The sequence below is a fragment of the Caretta caretta genome, chromosome 15 (genome assembly GCF_965140235.1).
Source record: "Caretta caretta isolate rCarCar2 chromosome 15, rCarCar1.hap1, whole genome shotgun sequence".
NCBI lineage: Eukaryota > Metazoa > Chordata > Testudines > Cheloniidae > Caretta > Caretta caretta.
The window spans coordinates 21,532,774-21,549,879 of record NC_134220.1 but is presented as its reverse complement, the minus strand read 5'-3'; the positions used below and the strand labels follow the sequence as shown (position 1 = coordinate 21,549,879).

The following is a 17,106-nucleotide window of genomic DNA, read 5'->3' as shown; positions in this document are numbered from 1 at the left end:
ATTCTAATCCACAATCTGACATTTACTTGCTGCAACTCCCTTTCTATCATTGTAAGGCAGATAGTTACGTTTTTGTTACGCTTTCCCCAAGTATCACTGTGGGATTGTTAATAATAATCATAAAGTATAAAACTGGCAAACCTGTCAAATCTCCATTGAAAGATGGCATCTTCCATTGCAGTGTCAGTACCAACTCTCAGCAAGAATGCTGGCACTCATTTTAAACAGGTATGTTAAATATCCTGCCCTGTTTCTCAATCTGAGAACTGAAGTATCTGTCCTGAAACCCAACAGTGAAATAGCAGAATCTATTTCCTTTTGGTACCAAAACAACGTATTGAATGACCTTGGACAAGTAATTTCACATCTAGGTTTCCCTTCCCGCCCTCTATCTGTTTTGTCTTATTTACACTGTAAGCTCTTTGGGTCAGGGACTATCTCACTAAGTGTACAGTGCCTAGCACAATGGGGCCTCAACCTCTGTTGGAGCCTCTGGGCTCTATTGTAGGACACCACCACAATAAGTTAGTAACATAGCAGAGAAAAGAGGCCACTTCTTACTCCAAACCCAAGCCCTAGCCAGCAAGCCACACTTCCTCTTAAAACACATCTCTATTACAGTTGAAACTCCCTGGGCAGCTTGAATTTACACACAGTCAGGATCTATGGGGTTTCCTGAAGTAATTATTCCATTAATGAGCCAGAGTGAATACTTACAACGTTGCCCAGTTGGACAGATGCATTCACTTATACAGATACACAAACATTTACACATACGTCCCTCATGGACTAGAGCAGTGATTCCCAAACTTGTTCCGCCGCTTGTGCAGGGAAAGCCCCTGGAGGGCCGGACTGGTTTGTTTACCTGCCGCATCTGCAGGTTCGGCCGATCGCGCCTCCCAGGGGGCCACTGTTCACTGCTCCAGGCCAATGGGAGCTGCTGGAAGCGGCGCGGGCCAAGGGACATGCTTGCTCAAATAAATTTGTTAGTCTCTAAGGTGCCACAAGTACTCCTGTTCTTATTTTTTTAGATGAGCATTACATAAATTTATAGTTGTGTCTACCGTATGTAATGATAGGCAGAACAGGCCCAGAACGGCTTCTCTTTTCTACTGGGAATCCTTCCAATGTGAACCAAATAGAATACGATTTCTAAAAATAAACCAGTTTTATTTAGTGAGTTTTTTTCCATTGCTCTGCTTTTCCTATTGTTGCAATTTGTGAAGAAGGCTCATTTCTCTTCACAAATCCCTGCATGAGTTCTAGCAGCTCAACCCAGACATTGATTTTTCATCCTGCTTTAGAGCCAAAAGAGGGATTTTCAGTGTAGGATACATTAATGTCTCTTGAATCAATCCCACAGAAATTTTTAGTGCTCTATTCTAAAGGAAAGATCCAGAAGTAGGGCTGTGGGGGAGGAAAATTGGAAGGGCAAATCAGAGTGGAAATACCCTGCTGCCTATTTCTTCTGCACAGACTCATGGACTACTAATTGAAAAATCAATACTCTTATTTCCTGCCATAGCGTCAATAGTAACATTAAAATTCAGTCTGGTTACCCACTGTAATCACAACCAAACACAATTATCCATTTCAAGCAGAAATATAACAGAAGCCCCAACAAAATGCAATTAAATTCCAGTGTTTCTGCTTATGCCACACAGCAACCAAAATAGTCAGAGACAAATACATTATTTTTCATAATTGAAATCTACCCAGTTTTCCCTCACAAATCAAACAAGATACAGAAACTCACTGTCAGATCAAACAGTGAGAATTTCACATCTGCGTCTAAAGCAAATGCTTTTGCTGGTACACATCATGCTTTGATTCTATTCTGTATAGGTTCTTATATCATGCTTATCACTCTGGTGTCTTGTTGCCTTTCAGGTGCATTAAGCCACATGACTAACACCTGTCATGTGTTTATTCGCTCATCCTCTGCCCAGGGAAAAAAGTGTGTGCAGTGGAGTGTCTTATTTTGATAGGGTGGGGCTTTTTTTTTTTTTTTTTTTTTTTGGTGGGGGAGAGGAGTTGTGAATGCTGAAATTTGAGGTTTTTGTTAACATACATGTTGCTGTGTATTTAGAGAGACAAGGTGGATAAGACAGTATCTTTTATTGAACCAGCTTCTGTTGGTGAAAGAGACAAACTTTTGAGCTTTTCTTCAGGTTCTGCTAATATGCTTGAAAGCTTGCCTCTTTCACCAACAAAAGCTGGTCCCACTGAAGATATTAGCTCACCTACCTTGTCTCTCTAATATCCTGGGCCTAAAACAACTACAACAATATTGCAAATACTTTGTATTTATTTATGTTAGAGAAGACAAGGTCTAAGATATGCACCTTGTACTTGGAGTGGAAAGTGGTGAGGTTTGTGATGGTTCTTAAGTTTCTGGAAAAGTTCATTCTATCGTCTTGGGCTGGCCCCCAAGAAAGCTCTGTTTCCCATACATAGGAGCTTTCCCCCAATTGTAGGGAATACCATTTTGCCAAATTTGTCAGCTATATCGTGTCGAAATATCAACTACGGTCTTCATCTTGGAGCACGAGGTGCTCTTTTATATATGCTGGCCCCAGGCCATGGAACACCTTGAAGATAAGAACCGAGACCTTGAACATGATTCGATATTCTATCAAGTCAGTGTCAAGAACAGAGGACAGGTCTGATGTGATCACGGTAGCCTATGCTGTTAAGGAAACAGGCTGCAGCTTTCTTTACTAATTGGAGTTTGTTAAGTTCTGAAGGCTTCATGCCAGATATATTACATGTTTTTATATCATGCCTATACTTCAGAAGCTGCACTGGCATCCAATTCATTTTTAGGTGAAACTCAAGACACTGGTTTTGATCTACGAAACACTTTATGGTTTGGGGATCTAAGAGACTGTAGATGTTTGCCCCAGAGTCCCCAGTTTTACATATGGCTAAAAGGAGGGCACTTGAGTCTGGAATTGGATTCCTCCCTTAAGTTTTAGAGTCCAATTTTGTTGGCCTTCAGGCACATTGCAAGGTTCATTTATTTATCACAGTTTTTTTCATGTGTATGGTGGGGGAGGTTGTTAAGAAAATTTGGTTATGATTTTTGTGCCATGTTTGTATTTTTAATTTTGTAAGTGTGCTTAGAGTAGGGGTGGTTACACCTTTCCATAGGGTGAACCACATCTTAGCTAGGATCATTTGGTGAACCACTGTCTCATCCATTTGCAGCTGTCTGGAACACCCTTCCTCCTCTTGAAGATTTTATTCACAGCTGTGCAACATGGCTGTGTTGATTACAGAAACTTCTGACGTGAAGACAGAGCATCTGGAAACAGAAAAGTTTCCAGCCTTGCAGATATCCAGGCTATAATGACAAGCCTAAATGTCTGCAGAACTAGTTGGAAACCAGAAGAAGCCAGCATCAAGTGACCACTTCACTCCACCACTACTTTGTTCTCAGCAGACCACTCATGGTCCACAGACCACAGTTAGGTAACTGCTGGCTTAGAAATGTGCAATAAGCACATTATGAATACCATATATAAGACAAGCCATGAGATCTTTGAACACCTTCACTCTAAACCCTTGAAACCAATTGCAAAGGATGAGTGCAAAAGAACAGCACAAGCATGTAGGGACAAAATCAGAAAGGCTAAGGGACAAAATATGTTACACCTAGCAAGGACCATAAAAGGTAATCGGAAGAGATTTTATAAATACATCAGGAGATACAGAAAGTCTTAGGAAAATGTAGGTCCACTACTTAGGAGGAAAGAAGAACTAATAACAGATGACACCAAGAAGGCCGAGATATCTAGTGCCTATTTTGCTTCAGTCTACACTAAAAAGGTTTCTTGTGACCAGATGCTTAACACAATTAATATTAACAACAAGAGGGAAGAAACACAAGGCAGAATATGTAAAACAGATAAAGAATATTTAGATAAGTCTGATGTATTCAAGTCAGCAGGGTCTGACAAATTTCACCCTAAGGTACTTAAGGACTAGCTGAAGCAATCTTGGTACTACTCGCAATGATCTCTGAGAACTCATGGAGGATGGGTGAGATCTCTGGAGAATGGCTGAAGTCTCAGAGGACTGGAGAAGGGGATATTACCTATCTTCAAAAAGGGGAATGAAGAGGACCCAAGGAATAATCAACCAATTAGCTTAAATTTGATACCTGGAAAAATACTGGAACAAATTATTAAATCATTTGTAAGCACTTAGGATAATAAGATTATATGTATTAGCCGACATGGATTTGTCAAGAACAAATCATGCCAAACCAACTTTCTTTGACAGAGCTCCTGGCCTGGAGAATAGGTGGGGAAAGCAGCAGATGTGATATATCTTGATTTTAGTAATGCTTTTGTCAGTCCCACCTGACTAGTAGTGATTGGATATCTAACATAATGAATGCCAGTGAAAATGAGGTAGGCTCAGAGGCTATAATGGAAAAAGAACACCTTAAAAATTACTTAGACAAGTTAGATGAATTCAACTTACCAGGGCCTGATGAAATGCATCCTAGAATACTCAAGGAGCTGACTGAGGAGATATGTGAGCCATTAGCAATTATCTTTAAAAAATCACGGAAGATTGAAAAAAACATGGGTTTGTTTAATCTGGAGAGGAGAAGACTGAGGGGAGGACATAACAGTTTTCAAGTACATAAAAGGTTGTTCCAAGGAAGAGAGCGGTAAATTCTTCTCTGAGGATAGGAGAGGAAGGAATGGGCGGCCTGGAATTGCAGCAACAGGCAGTTTAGGTTGGACATTAGGAAAAGCTTCCTAACTGTCAGGGTGGTTAAGCACTGGAATAAATTGCTTCAGGAGGTTGTGAAATCTCCGTCATTGGAGATTTTTAAGAGCAAGTTAGACAAACACCTGTCAAGGATGGTCTAGATAATATAATACTTAGTCCTGCCATGAGTGGGAGGACATATCTAGTGGGGTCCATCCTTGGTCTAGTACCATTCCACATTTTAAATAGTGACTTGCACATTGAAGTGGAGAGTATGCTTTTAAAGTTTGTGGATGACACCAACCTGGTAGGGATTGCAGGCACGTTGGAGGACAGGATTAGAATTCAAAACAACCTCGACAAATTGGAGAACTGGTCTGAAATAAACAATTTGAAATTCAGTAAAGTAAATTCAACTTTTCCTTCCTCGGGTGAGAGAGAAGATTTCGGACTATAAAATGCGGTCTCCAATGATGAATTACTTTTTTTTTAAATCCAGTAGCAGAGTGAAGATTTCAAGTCAATGCAAATAATGAAAAAGAAGCTAAGCTATGCAACTAAAAAGTTATCTGAGGGCTTTTCAGGAAAAATAGTGTTTACCAGCACCTAAACAACTCATGAAAACTCAGAAAAAACACAATGCTCTGTCTCCTCATTAAATTCAATGAGTGAAACATAGTGAGAACAGACCTCAAATAATGGAAAAAATAATAGTTTGAAATGAATACAAGTAGTAATTTATAGCAAAGCCTTGGGAAGTTCCATATATCCTGTCACTGCTATATCATTCAGAGTTTTGTTTTCATGTAATTAAAAGCAAGCAGCTGGAATGATGTAGCTAATAATTAAGGCAAGTAAATGGCCTTTACATATACTGAACTTCCAAAAGTATAAACTTGGTTGTATAAGTTCCTGGTGCACATATTTAAACAATGTGCAAATGAATTTGCAATGAATCACTGTTGCAGAGCATTGATGGAGGTGTAGATCAAAAAATTAACTGGTTGGCACGAATTTCAGATAGAGATGGGGTAAACTTGGTTCAAAAGACTTTTGTTTACCTCTGAATGCAGGAAGATTGATTATATGCTAATAGCAATTCTCTTCTATTATGTCAACAGCTGGTCTTATAAAAGAGCTGACAAATTTCTGGTCAGTCATCATCAATATCTCACAGGATCCAGAGTTACTAATACTGTGTTTCTTGTGACACCGAGTCCAATTTGTAGCTAATGAAAGTGCTTGCAATATAAACAATCTGCCACAAAGAGCAAACTACCAAACAAAATGCCAAAGAAGGCCATTATTATTTAGAGAAGTATATTAACCTTAGTGGAGCATACAGGGAAAAGACCTAAAAGAAAGGCTTTGGTTGAACTGTCAGATCTTCTGCCTAGATTATCCACTAATAAATAATCAAATAAGAAAGTTTACCCTTAATAATGTGTAGTGCTTTTTTTCTGCCCCTCAGGCTTTGCTGCAGCAATTTTCTTTTTGTGTATCTGATTTTCTTTGCTGCAGTTACCGCTTCAATGGAGTTTAGAAAGTATCATTCTTTTTTCCCTTTAATGTGAAAGCCATATTTACAGTCTTTTAACAATCTTAGATCAGCTAAGATACACTTTAGAGAATATTAAGTGAGCAAGAATCTAGAAGATACTATTGGAGACTGAAAGAAAATAAACAGAAAAAATTCCAAGTCTTAGACAAAAAAAGATCAGATAGCAGAAGTGAAAGTCCGATAAGATAAAGGCACAAGAATTAGCTCATTCATTCAGCAGAATAAATTAACAAAAAATGCCTGAATTCCTATTCTCTAAGAAAATTTGTTTTAAAGCAAATATGCATAAAAATGAAGTTTGCATAAAATGTTAAAATAATATTAAATGTCATAATAATGTCTGCTAATCTTGAAGGTGACAAAGAAAAAGGTCTTAAAGGATTTTGCTTTTGGGAGGATAGAGTATAGATTTGATTTTTAAAGATATTTTTCTCTCATGGGTTTTTTACATTAGAAATTCATATTTTGTCTACAATGGAAGACTATACTGACTAGTGAAATATCATCACAGGTCAATAAACTGAATGCTGAGTAATTTGAAAGGGGAAAGAGTTAAATTTAGAATACTTAAACCTTTTTGTTTCCCCCTTATTTTAACTAGCACTTCTTTAACAGCTCATGACTATTTTGGAGAACGTATGTCTGGGTTAAAAATGAACCCCTCCCTTCAATTAAAGGGTGTCAGAGCAAAGACCCCAAGCAGTCCTCCAGCAAAACCGGAGCTGAGCAGGATTCTAATGTGGGAAGCCATTGTTATTTAACAAAGTTATATATGTGCAAGCACACTGTTATCTGCAGCAAACTGAGGAAAAGGCCCTAACTTTCAAAGGTGCTGTGGGCCTGCAGCTCCCTGGGACTTCACAAGGCCCTACAAGCTCAAATTAGCCATGATACATAGTACTGGTGCAGAAGGCAATAATCCTGTGTTGTGGTTTCCAGAAGATGAGCACTTTCCTTCTCCGTTGCCTCTGCTAATCAAAAGCTCAGTATCATTTTGACCAGCCCATTGTGATCTGCAAGGAGAGCAACTTTACAAACTTCTCACAGACGTTCCTCCAGTTCCTCATGATAATTTCCTTGATGGACACAATTGCCATTTAACTTTTTCCATGTATGTTTTGCACAATCTGCAAGTATCTAAACTCCACTGAGTTTTGTGTTAGAGCTCCTTACTATGCATTTAGATGCCTTTAACAGCCTCTTTTGCACCAAATTTCTCAACCCCATCCAGTAATGTATCCCTGTTTAATATGGCAGACTTTTCAAACATAGATACCAAATTTAAAATGCTCATTTTCTGTTTTGGGCACTCGGGCACCAAAAATGCACATGTAACCTAACGTAGATATCCCAGATCAAAAGTTGGGCCCTCGTGCACCTCTTCAGGCCATGCAAGTATTGCTGCCATGCAACTATGGGAAACAAGGCTAGGTTGAAACTAGGCTGCATAGGAATGGAAAGGGGTAGGAAAAGAGAGGGCCTCCCCCTTCTCCCTGTTCAAGGTTCAGGGACTAATCAGAAGTCTGGTCTTTCTCCTTCAAGAGCCTGGAGTTGATGGGCAAAACTAACTTCCCCAAAGGACAGCAGGGCTAAATGCATATTGCATTGTTTCAGAGGATTAGCAGTAGCTGTGAACCTGGAGAAAAGCCACCCGAGCCACACACAGTTTAAGTGGCAGCTCCAGCTGGAATAGTTATTCCTGGGGGCATTCTGTGCCAAAAATTAAAAATTCTGCACCAAATCCTAAAAAGTCTGCACCAAAAATTAAAAATTCTGCACCAAAACCTAAAAATTCTGTGCCAAAAATTAAAAATCTGCAAATTTCATTTGTCAAAATAACACTACATAATTATGCCAGTTTCAATTATTTTTGTAATTTATTTCAAAATACCTGTCAGCAAGTATGTCTGTAACAATACAGACACAAACAAAAATTCCCCCAGGAGCAGAGAGTTAAAGAAACCCCCTATAACAACTCAATTCCTGTTTCTCTGTCCCTTCATCCCCACAAGCCCAGCCATGGGTTCCTCCTAGCTCAGATACCTGCACGTCCTCTCCCCCAAAGCGCAGCTCCGTGGCCCCAACTCCCTTCAGAGCCCAGCCATAGGGCTCCCCCTTGCCCAGACACCAAGCCCTCTTCTCCCTCAGAGCCCAGGGATCCAGAGGAACAGCCTGATGCTCGGTCCCAGGATTGCACGGAGTTTCCTGCGCGCCACCCTCTCCTTCCCTCAGGGCGTGCTGGGAACTGCAGCCCAGGAGCCCTTTAGCTCCCTGCAGCAGTGTCTTTTGTGTGCAAGCTGGGCTCTGCTGGGTCCATCAGCCCCTAGTGGCAGCCAGAAGCACTGCAGCCCATTTCGTGGCGGGGGAGAGGAAATTCTGCACGCACAACATTAATTTCTGCAAAATTCTGTATTGCGCAGTGGCACGGAATTCCCCCAGGAGTAACTATAATAGTGCACCTCCACACCAAACCCTGCTGTGCTCACCAGCTGGGATCTGGCCGTTAGTCAGAATTCTTAGTGTTTTCCCCAAGTACAGTTTTCTAGCATATTAAGTGTCGTTCTACTTTTCCAGAAGGCTGGATATTTTCCAGTCACACTTGAGGAGTTGTCTTGTTTTTAGAATAATTGTATGGTAATGTGGTCCACATTTGTCTGTTGGTTTTTTGTTACTTCGGGGGCTGAGATTTGCATTTCGCAGATCAGGATGCAGCCCTATTTCAATGACATGATTTCTGGAGTGTGAAACACTGAGACATCTTGCAATGGTTGAGTACATGCATGCCCCCACTTGCCTGTCAGTCCAATTCACCTGGCCTGACAGGGAGTTTCACTCATAAGACCCACATGCAGAAAACAAAGGAGCCAGCATTGAAGTAAAAAAATATTCTGATACAGTAGCAGAGTCAAAAAAAAACAAACAAACCCCACAATAGTTTTCTGTAACAGTGACGTTTTGCAAAGGAGATTTTTCTCCATTATCTGTAAAGCTGATACACAGTTCAGAAGAGAAACTGCAGTGGATAGGAAAATAACTACACCAAAAGTCAGTCATTTGATTCAGTTAATTATTGCATTCTGTTCACCAGATCATTATGCTCTGCTGTTAGCAACTGTGTCATCCTGGACATAAAAGTAGACAGAATTTACCAGTAGGCAAACATTACAAGGGCAGGAAGTAAGTAGGGAACCATTCTGATTAGATTTCCATCACTTTCATGTGTCAGGCTTAGACCTGAAAAAAAAAATCATTTCTCTTTCTCTCACACTCTCTCTCGCTCTTTTTTTTAAGGCTAACATTTTATCATATTACAAATATGAACTACAATGCCCAATGAACATGACAGGCTTTGGAAGGATTTTAAATATGTTTAGGAATAAATCAAAAACTAAAATAGTTTCAAAAGAATGGTTCCTATCTTACAGTAACAGCGGTTCTTCACGATGTGTCATCCACATGGATTCCACTCTTGGTACACATGCATCCCATACTCGTAAGATCAGATTCTTTTGGCCAGCAGCGTCCACTGCAGCCATCCTGTGCCCTAGATGCTCTCAAGCTCTAGCCCACCCAAAGGCATAAAAGACAGCCCATCACATCTGTCCCCTACCTTTGAAGCTGTTGTGATGGCTACTAAAAAGGCAATCTTCACAGATAAGTGGTACGGCGAACAGATTGCTAAGGGCTCAAAGGGAAGACCTATCAACCCTGCAAATATTATATTGAGGCCCCAAGAGAAAAGGAACTCCCAAAATGGAGGAAAATCATGAATAAGACCCTTAAGGAACCTGGCCACTGTTGAGAGAGAAAATACAATGTAGTCCTGAATAGGAGGTGGTGCACAGATACTGCTGCCAGAAATTCTAGATTGTTTCAGGGCTAGTAGATAATCCAATATTTCTGAAACAGGTGTTAAGAAAAACAGCTGATGCTGAGATGCCTAAAGAGAAAATTTCTTCCACTTGGCTTTATAAATCAATCTAGTTGAGATTTTCCTGCTTTGGAGCAGAATGTTCCAAACTTCAGCTGAACAGTTTCTTTTAGTGAATGTCATCTCGCTGGCATCCAGGCTATCAGATGTAACAATGCTGGATGCGAGTGTTGTTCTCTAAGATTACATCAAGAAAAGCAGATGCGGTGACAAATCTGTATTATGAGATTCATCAGATCATAATACCAGAACTGCCTGGCCCATGCTGGGTCTAGCATAATGACCACACTTGCATCTTGTCTCAGTTTCCTCAGAATCCTCGTTATCTGATTAGATTATGACCATGAAAATCATTGTTGCTACCACTGTTATATAATTGCAATGTATCTTATACAAAGTGTGACATATGGCCAAAAAGGGTTAAGCAGCTTGCAAGCTAAACGACCCAGAGCCAACCTTTAGGGACATGTTAGAAAAGTATGCGAATGGTAATTAGGGCATGGTAGATAGGCTAAAACTTTAAAATGCAAACCTATATTGTTAGAAATTAGAAGTGATACTAATTGTATGTGTGTACTCATGTCTTGTTAAAGGATAACAATGTAGTCAAACAGTCCCTGTTTATGCTGTATTCTGTTAACTCAGAGATCAAAAGGAAATGTTAATATCACTGTATTCATCTCTCTTTGAAATGTACAGCAAATCATCTGTGAATTGTGGAAAACAGGCAATTGCCTTATGTTAATCCATATAGCTAATTACCGGAGATGCTTAGGAAATGGGTCTATTTCAAAGTCTCCATAATTGCCTATTGTTCACCTGAGGACTCCGAGCTGCCAAAGAAGACTTGAAACTGTATAAGAATGTCTGGCATCCTGATCCTTTTTATCTCAGATCTGCTTGATACTTCACGCAGGGGAAGCTTAAGCCAAAAGGATGAGATCTCCAGTCCTAACCTGGAATCACCCTGAATACAAACATTGGACTATAACCTATTAACTAATTCTGAAAGAATTCTTTGCAACTACAAAGCTCACCATCTCCACTATGAATCTGAATCTCAAGAACTGTACTAACGTCTGTTTGTATACTGATCTTTTAGCCAATACTCTCTCTCTTTTCTGTTTTAATAAATTTTAGATTAGTTATTAGGAATTGGCTCTAAACATGTATTTGGGTAAGATCTGGAATATTCATTAGCCTGGGAGGTAATGTGTCCGATCCTTTGGGATTGGTAGAACTTTCTTATATGAAATGAATAAGATTTTCAGTAATCCTCATCATATTTGACTTGGGTGTCCGGGTGGAGGCCTAAGGCTGGGTTGCTTTAAGGGAACTATGTTGTTGACTTCTGGGTAACCAGTAAGGTATTACAGAAGCTGTTTTGTGCTGGTTTGGTAAATCAAAGTATTGGAATATCCACCAGCTTTGAGGACTGTCTGCCCCATTCTTCGCAGTTCACCCTAATTGAGTGACCTCAGTTGGCTCCCCTGGGACTCCAGTCACACATGCAGTTCAGTGTAAAGGCATTTATCAATCCCAGAGGATAAGAAAGGTATCTGTCAGGGAGGCTGGGATGGAACTCCTTCTGAATCAAGATATCTGACACTTCTTGTTCTGAAGTGCCTGATCTATTCACCAATACTGCCATTTAATGTGGTTCCCTGGAAAACTCTAACAAAAGTCATTGCTCTCCAGCTGATACCAGTGACAAAATTCCTGCTTGCAAGTCTATCTAGAAAGAGGCTATTCCACATGAAGGCACACAGAGTGAAACACATGACCCATGCATCAGGTCAACTACCTTTCCTTCCCAAAGAAACCCAGTTTATTTCTGTCCTACAGAAACCTAACTTTGTCTCATTATAATCATTCATTTACATCAGGAATCTGAAATAACAGAAAATCTCATTAGTGTTAAAGAATACAAAATTCACACTTTTTAAAGCTGTTTTTTAACTCTTGACTGAAATTTAGACACTGACAGGTTGTGAGGTGTGACCAAAACTGAAGTAAGATTGTCTGATGCACTTTTACATTATAGTAAACATGGGATTCAAGTACTGGTCAGAGATTGCTGGGTATAGTCTGCCATCCTGCTCAGCCTCTGAATCAAGTGCCATTAGGAAACAGGCAGCAGTATGAGAGAAGGTTATGAGAAAGATCATACTGTGATCAACCTGCTGAGAACATTTCTGGACTCATTTGGAACTTGGCTTACTTCCAAGCTTCTCAGCCCCAGATTCACGATAACAGACAATGTTGCCAAAATAGACAATGAAATAATGGACAATGGCTAAAACACACACACAATATAATGCTTTAATATTTGCATTTTATACAGTGAAATGCAGTTTAGAGACATTACATGATTAAGCCTAACACCACCCCTGTGTTGCGTAGGTGCAAAGACACTCATCCAAGGTTAAGTTATAGGTGCTTTGCAGAAGTACTGACTCAATGTCTTCTGCTCTTAATGATTGGGTTGTGTCTGCAACTCTAAAAAATTGTATTGACCCTCACAAGAATTTAACTACCAATAGCGGGCTGTAGATTTTTTTAAATTATTTTTATTGTTGTTTAAAGCAGGGACATTATTCTATTAAAAATGGAAATTGGCAGCTTTCTACTGGGACAACAAAGCATTTCTCTCTAAGCTCCAGGTTACTGGAATTTAAAGTCATAACATATTTATGTACTTGGTAGAGCTAAGTCGGTACATTTTTGCAGGCACTTTAAAATTATTACGTTTAATTATCCTGTCCTTCAGAGTCCTGTACATTCAGACTCAGTGAATCCAGTTTTCAAAAGTAGCCTTTAATTTTGGGCGTCTCCATTTTGTTGTCCAACTTTGGAGACCTTGGGTTTTATTTTCCAGTGGGGCGAAGCACCAGAAGTTCCTCCTGACCTTTTTCAAAAATGGGCTTTGGCCTAAACAGCCTAAAAGTTGGCTCAAAAACCAAAAAGGAGGTTTCCCTTTACTCTTAGGTGAGTGTTACACGTCCCCCTCTCTGCTCAACCCACAGGGGATATGAGTAGAGCTGTCCAGAAGAAAACAACCTCATTTCGCAACAACTTTTGAGTTTTTGTTGTTCTGTATTTATACAAAGCAGAACAGCTCCAATGGGGGTGACGGAAAGATACGTACCCCAGAAAAGCCTGTAGCCCAAAGGGTTCTCACCTACGTTGTCCAAGCATGGAAAAGCACAAGAGTAAACAGAGCATACTATAAATCAGCAGAAATGTTAATAATTATTGTATTGTGGTAGTGTTTAGTAGCCACTCACGGACCAGGACGCTGTTGTACTAGGCGCTCTACAAACATAGAGCAAAACGTGTTATTATTTGTATGATAATAACTTATTTAAGAAATAAATCTGATTTTTAGAATTTGTTTTAATAAACAAACCTGTTTTTAGTAACATAGGAAAAGACATTTATTTACAGTGTCGGTTTATATCATTATTATTATTTAAGAAGCAACAGTATCCCCTTTGCCCATCCATCACATCAGTGGGAGACAATGATTTTAAAAATTTCCAATTCAGTCTCTCACGAGGTATGACTTTTTGAGCAGCAGCTGCTTTGTAACTTTATCTGGCCTCAAAAATTCACTCCAGTAATTAGATTGGACTCCTAACTGACATGTAGAAATGGAATTACCTGCAGATCCTCCAGGCTTGCAGAAAGCTTTACTTACAATAACCTTCTTGTGTGCCAAAAGGCGGCCTAGGAGGCAACCATTATTCAGTCAACCAGTCTATAAAAATTACATGACTTTTGACACACTTTTTTAAATTGCCTTTAATTATTAACATCTACAATTCCTCTCAAAATGACAAAGTGCCTTGGCTGGAGATACATTTACATTTTTAATAACTTTGGAGAAAGCAAAGCAGCAAATCTCAGACCATGTGTTTTAAACACATACAATATTCTTAGACTTGGCAAAATTTAATTAATTTGTTTAATCATTTTGATGGATAATACTGATGTTTATTTTAAGCATGTTTTAGACTTTTAAAAATTATGCATTTTAAGCATTTTTTCAATTTTTATCAATTTACCTTTTCACAGTTGTGTGAAATAGGGGAGGACAAGGTCAGACAATTATGTAATTACAGTAAACATTGAGATTCAAAAAGTTTAAGCTTTATAAAGGTTAAAACACAAACTGTCAACATCACAGGTGAAGATATACAAAGTAAATATCCTTAAATCAAACTAATTCTCAAGCAGCATTTTTCTTACTTTGCCTATCTGTTGATGGAAATAGTATGTGTGGTGAAATCAAAGTTTTCTGACATTTACTGATAAAAGTCTAACCCTTTCAAACTTCAGTATCCCATGGTATTGATATGGAAGTACTGAAATAACATAATCACATTGGAGAGCAAGTAGAAAAGAGGCAAAGTTCAAAAGGTTCACACAATGGGCTTATCCAAAAATTACTGGTGCCTCCAAACGCAACAGCAATGGTCTCCCTCTGTTCCACACGGCCCAAATGTTTCTCCAGTTACATCCAATAGTTCCAGGAATTCGGTCATTTAACAGAATGGTGCAGCTATGACAGAATTTAAAGGCATAATGGGGATTGTACTGCCTTCCTGTTTGTTTCCCAGTAGCCCACTATTAAACCGAACCAATATATTCATACACTGCAATAACCAATAGCTGTGCACTCTCTTAGTAGGTAGGCTGCATATTCATACAATTATTACAACTCACCCCACGTTCTTCACAATATCCTAATCCTTTTCCATTCTATATGGGCCTTGATTCCGAGGAGCATTCCTATTCAGGACATTTGCAGAAGCACTCCCCTGAGAGCAGGGCCGTAGCATGGTGCATCTCCTGATTTTAATCTAGATATGGTTCTAGCTGTTTTCCTCAGGATTTTTGCAAGGATGCTGAAATTACACAAATGTTGCAGCCATCAGACTTCTCCCACCCCAGATGGGCTGAGAACTTTATCTGAAGCAAACAGCCACACTCATTGCCAGAACTCCCGAACACCCACACTCAAAAACTCGGCAGTAGCTGGAACGTTAACCAAACTACAGTTAATGAGCCAGAATGTTACTAATAGCTCCTTGGCTGCTAAGCCTAGTGCCACCAGGCAAATGTCCAGGAAAACAATACCTGAATACTGAATCCCAATGTGAGAAAGCCTGTGATACTGCTGGAACATCACCATGGACTTACTGCACCTGTCTAGCATATTATTTTTTAAACAAACAAAAAAAAACCTAAAGTTGGCTATACAATAAACAAGAACTTAAGAAGTCCCATAGCTGCTGTTATACAACAAGAAAGGGATGAAACAGCTTTAGGAAAAATACCAGTAAGTGCTGGTATTTCAACAATCCCCCAAACTGAATTCCGCCATCCCTAAATTTTATTCAGGTTTGGATAGATCCCTACATCCAATCTTGCCCCTGCCTTCAGGCCCCCAACTCCTACCCTTTCATCATCTTCCCACTCTTGGTCCCTGCACTATCCCCTTTCAAGATGGGGCTTGTCACGTTTTTGTCCCCTCTCATAGTACTTGGTATGTCAGCTGCTGTTGTGTGTGTCCCAAACAGCACCTTGCTCCTCTGATGGAACTCCCCAGAATGCTCAGTATATAACTGAGAAGAGGCCCTGGAGCAGGAAATCTTGTATGTTTGGAGAGTTTTGTGTTAGAGGCAACCTGTTTACTGTTGGGGCACAAGAAACTGGACTGATCCAGGGGAAGATTGGTTGAGGAGGGGGAGACTTTTGCAACAGACTTGATAGGGAGGAGGTTCAGATAAGCACCCGAAGTTCAGGATGACTTTGTGAACTGAAACATGTCTCCAGACTTTTGAGGTTTTCCTTACCACTAGCTAGAAAGAGAGGAACTGCACAAGAAAGGCTGTGAGAACCTGACAGAATCTGAGAGTCTGGGACAGCGGAGGAGAATAGTTTTGATCTTGTGCTAGCACACAAGACCCAGTACTCTTCTGATATTTCTTTTGGACAACACCTGCACACAACCCTCAAATCTGTCAAATACAGACTAGTGCGTGACAGTATGTCTGTATGTACATCATAGCTGACCAAACTACCAAATACACTGCACAGCAGCTGTAGTAATAAAGGTGGGCCAAGAAGGAATTACATTGTTGGAGAAAAGCTGACCAAACTACCAAATACACTGCACAGCAGCTGTAGTAATAAAGGTGGGCCAAGAAGGAATTACATTGTTGGAGAAAAGAATAAAAACACATTGAAAACATTTTTCTTCTTTCCATTGCTCTCCTATCATATGCTTCCTGGATTCTTCTTGCTGACCATCATTTTTCCCCTACCATTAGTTTCCCCATTAACCTCATATTGAATTATTCCCACTGTTTCTAAGCCTGGCAACATTTTCTTTGAGAGGAGAATGTGGAAAAAACACTCTTACCAATATATTTTGCCAGCTTCGACTGCCTCTCATTCACTCCTTACCCTGTAGCCTCAGTTTACATTTAAGAGTCCAACAGGAGGTGGACATATTAAATCAAACCAAATGTCAGGTATTAATTAATGGCACTCAGTTGTCTGTGTGCTCCTGCAAGCAGCAGAATAGACAAAAACATGTTTAGTTATCCATTTTCCTCTCTTTTGCAGGCCACTGGCCTCCTGGCAAATACGTCCTAATGTACATCAGGTTGGGTACTCAGATTAAGAATTAGTTTATTGTCAGCAATGGCCTGCAGTTTGATTACTTAATCAAATTTGCTATGAAATTGGTGCAGCGCTCTGGAGAATAATTCTGCCTCAGAGCCTACAGCATTTTAAGATAGGCTTCAGAGATTCATAATATAATTATCTTCCCGCAAATCCAGAATTTCTCTCCCCCCAAAACATAAAATTAGCA

General features: G+C 39.7%; 1 protein-coding gene across 19 annotated transcripts in view; it reads right to left on the bottom strand.

Annotated features, from left to right (window-relative positions):
* The window catches only part of RIMBP2 (RIMS binding protein 2), a 289,653-nt gene that overhangs the window by 176,912 nt on the left and 95,635 nt on the right, over window positions 1-17,106 (bottom strand). The window lies entirely within an intron of this gene.